The sequence below is a fragment of the Aplysia californica genome, unplaced genomic scaffold, assembly GCF_000002075.1.
Source record: "Aplysia californica isolate F4 #8 unplaced genomic scaffold, AplCal3.0 scaffold00072, whole genome shotgun sequence".
NCBI lineage: Eukaryota > Metazoa > Mollusca > Gastropoda > Aplysiida > Aplysiidae > Aplysia > Aplysia californica.
In genome coordinates, this window is record NW_004797342.1 from 1,040,453 (window position 1) to 1,045,090 (window position 4,638).

Genomic DNA, 4,638 nt, shown 5'->3' on the forward strand with positions numbered 1-4,638 from the left:
GGCAATAAGTTTATTTACCTTTAGATTCTCAGAATGGACTACCTAAAATTCCCTTACATGCCAGATATTATAATTTCACGCCGAGCCAGTTGTGGCTCACGGGCCTTGAGTTTGACAGTACACCTGTGGATCAGTACGTGAATCATTTTTTTTTACCACTGACATCCCAATGTCTGCAGCCCGTCCTTTTAGATGAACAATAAGATAAAACAATGAAACTCCAACAAGTGAGATATTACATACTTTGCTCCATTCTTGTTAATTTATGGGTAAACTTTCACGGTTATCTAATTCCATTCGCAACTGTAAAAATACAATGTAATGTAATGTTAAAATGGTAGATATAAGGGCGTGTGTTTCACGTGCAAAAGCTTAAACTACAAGCAGCCTTTCAATCTGAAACTATGAGCACACCACAATGTTTTGTTATTGCTGTTGTTTTGTTTTTGTTTTTCCAAAGTGTACTAAGTGGAAAAAGTAGGTCAGTTAGTGCAACGCTATCTGTCATACATATTTTAAGTGTCGCTGCCCAGCGCAGCATTAATGAGATCTTTTTTTTACAAAACCTCGGTGTATTATGGGTATGCTCAGCCCAGCATTAATTAAAGTCTGAGGGCGGGGCAGGCGGAGAAACTAACAAATTGGAACAACAGCAGATTGTGGATTGCAGATACGCAAGAAAAAAATAGCGTTTCATGAGATCATCTCTGAAAAAAAAAGTTTCATCAGATCACCTTGGAAATAAATGCGTTTTAACAATCTAAAATCCTAATTTATTCAAAAACTAGTAACAGTTAGGCTTTCACATTGATATCTCAAGATGGCTTTCGACATGTAGTATTCATTAGTGGAATTTTAAAATGTGTTTTATCAGATCACTGCAGAGCTTTGGGGGCGCATCAGCAACATGCCGTGCGGTTGGGAAGGGCATGTCAAAGCACAAAGAAGATCTGACCATCCACTGCAGCCTACCGTAACAAATGTTTTACGACACGGTGGAATCCAGCATTTGTCAATTTATGGGCATATATGGAGTTTTGGGTAAAATCTTAAAGCCTGTTCATTTGCCTTACTTTTTAATTTTTTTTTTAAAAGAGATAGCCTGCCTTCAGAGGTATAATTACTGTGAAAATAATCCCCAAAGTGTGATGACTGCAAGTATGCATTTTTTAATTTTTGTTTGTTTGTGTGTGTGTGTGTGTGTGTGTGTGTGTGTGTGTGTGTGTGTGTGTATGTGTGTGTGTGTGTGTCAACTCTTTTCAATAAAAAATATATGCAGGAATGTGCCTTTAATTTGACACAACAAACCTTCGATAAAAATTGTCAAACAGGAGGAAAAAACGTCGATTTCTTCAACTTCATTTTTTAATGAGCGTCTGATTCCACCACGATTCGACACAAATCTTTGTGCCACACTTTACTCCAGCTTCCGCGGCCGAGAGAGTGGGGTTTCTGCAATACAACAGATGTTCTACCTTAAATAAAATCTTGCACCGATCCTGTCGTGCAAGCATAATTTATTCTCAGTCGGCCCATAAAGAGAAAGAAAGATCGTTCCAAGGAACATCTAAAGTTTTGTAATACATGTGTTGCCAGAAAATAGGCCTACGTTGAGCACTGCGCTAGAGACGGAACTGTTGATCGCGCTCAGGCTCACACCCTCAGAGCGAGGAAAAAAACTCGAGGAAGCATGGGAGCGGCGAAAAGCCCCAGTCGCTACCCCTGGATTGTAACGTTCTAAATTCTGCTCTGTGCCTAGTTTTTGTGAAATTTGACGTAAAAAGTTTTTTAGCTTCGCAACATGTCACCCTTTCTCGGATGCAGTTCTTTGAATATCTTGATTATGAATTTGAAAAATCTTATGATTTTGACAGAACAGGTAGAGCACTAATTTGGTTTCTACCCCATGGTCCTAGTAACTCAAAACGGCCAAAAATGTGAGATAGAACTTTGTAATTCTAATACCGGGTGTTCATTGGCAAGATTGGCTAGGGTCGGGTCAGGTCGGGTCAGTTTGCTAACCAGATTGAGGGCGCAAAGCAGATATCGTGGCACAAACCGATCGCCCCACACGTAACCTTAAAAAGAAATACGTTTGTTTTCAAGTCACGAGTCGAGCGATCGACCCGACCCAACCCGACCCGATGCCATCCGCAATTGGCACCCGCTATAAGGTAGCTCAATATCTTCCCCCATAGCAACCACCTTCACGTGCCCCCAGTTTTCTCGGGTGTTTGCCTCGTGGATTGAACTCGCACACCACACCCGAGTCTTCCCTCTGGGCAGTTCTACTAACTGAAATGTCTTTAGGCCATTCCCAAAGGAGGGATATTGACACGTTCTTATGCGCAAAAGAATTGTAAATGGGCTAATTTATCAATGTCATGCTCATTCTGTGCCGCTACAACATAGGGCGAACTGCAGCTTATTCTTTTTTCATCCTTACAATCGTCATTTTTTCCTGTACTTCTTTTGTATGTTTTTCACTCTCTTGTGAACAGCTATTTCCTGGGCGCCTTCATAGTCGAAGCAGACTTTGTGCTGTTGAGGCTAGAGAGGCGAGCAGAGTAGGCCTGATTCCCCGTTTGGACTTCTCTGTTGGCATCCACCCCTTGGCGCTCATATGATGACCTTATCCAGTTGCGAGCGCCGTAAAACCTTACTAAAACTAAACTAAAAACATCCGAGTCCACAACAAGAATGTGTCACGACACGGTCCTTCCTCACTACCTATGTTCCCCTATGCCAGTTGCACAAGGTCAAGGCTAGTCATCCGTACCCAGGAACCATAATCCGGGTCACGACAAGGTGGAATCAGGCGTTCGTCAGTTTGGGGGTAAATGGAGGTGTTAGTAAAGTCTTAAAGTCTGTTTATTTGTCTTGCTTTTGTTTTACAAATAGCCATATGAACAGAATTCGAGATATTTGGGAAAGAATGAAGCCGGATGACAGAGGAAAGATTAGCGTGAATGGCCTCCAAAGTTTGGTGACTCCCAAAGCTATCATGTCCTTGAAAACTGCAAATTCACATTTGGCGTGTCTTCGCCCAACGTTTTTCAGTAGAATAAAAGCAGGAATGTGTTTTTAACCCGAACATAAAACGTGTTGAGCCCAAATAAGTCTATAAACATTTCCCACCGGCGAGAAAATGTTGATTTCTTCAATTTCAGTATTTTTGACAAGCGCCTGATTTTCCCATGAAACGACACAATGGCAAAACGACTGCATGAACGACATAGTCAAGCTGGCGATCCACCACCACTAGTGAACAAAAGATTGTTGTCATTTAGTAAAGACTGTAGGCGTAGGGGCATACCAGCTCTTGCGTCCGTCTAAGATTAGTTCTTTGCGAAGGAAGAAACAATGAGCAATTTCAAATCTGGTACTATATAAATATATGCTGTTCTTTTGGTAACGCTAGATGAACATCGGACCGCACTCAAAACTTGCACATATAATCACAAACTAAAAATTTTCACAGTATTGTTTATTGCCCCTTTTAACAGTACCAATGATAATTTAAGAGCAGTACCTCAGAACTTAGCGTTATTTTTCCAAAAGAGCAAAGCCGAAAGGGTGCTGAGACTTGAAAGCTCTCCAAAACAACTGAAGTTCCGAGTTCACGGGCGGAAATTCGAACCAGGGCCATCTACTCCTTGTTTGTTTTGGTAAGTGTTTTACAGCGCTCGCAACTGCATAAGGTCACATGAGCGCGCGGGACACACTAAAATTTCAGTTGGTAGGAAATTTTGAACTCTGCCTGGATGGCGGCCGAAGCCTACTCTTATTGATTTTAGACCACCAAGGGATCTTTAACGTGCGCAAATTGCACACGGGACCTCCGAGATTTTTTGCCCTTGTCCGAGAAGGCTAGGTGTAGATCTTTCTTATCAGAAGATCAGGGGTGTGGTTGAAAGACAGCAGTTAGAAGGAACCAAGAAGTAGCAGTAGAAAGGCTGCAGAAAGAGGCAGAAGCCCAGAGGAGGGGCAAAGGGGGTAAGGGCAGAAAGTGGAGACGAAAGCAGACGACAGAACATTGCTAGAGAGCAGGAAAGAAGGTGAAAGGAAAGAAGGTGAAAAAGACAATTTTAGAGAAGAAAACTTTTCGGTCGCTACCCGGATTCGAACCCGGGACCTTTGAATGAGAGGCGAACACCTTGACCTCTAGGTCACGAGAGCCCCCGGCCAGTCTGCTCCGCCCACCAGTGTGATACCAACTGAGCTTACGGTTCGGCCACAGCTTAAAGTCTCTTTGTTATTCTATACTAAGTCGTTTTATTATTACATATATGTTATATATATACGAAGTCTTGTTGTTATAATCGACGATCACGAGCTAGATTTTTCATTCTGTTTGAAGTACTGTTTTTACACAAGCTAGAGTATAATGCGTAACAGGTGGATATGCGGGCGACCTATCGACGGTTTATAGTATGTTACGTTGACGGCTTTGTACTATGCATTTTTATGCAACTCACTTTCAAAGCAGTCATTTCTAAACTGTAACAACGATACATGAATGTTATATATTGTTTTATTAGATCTATGCTGTGACTCACAGTGAACTTGCCAGTTTTATAGTGAGGCTCAAGTAAGTATCTTCTACTCTCTCTCTCTCTCTCTCTCTCTCTCTCTCTC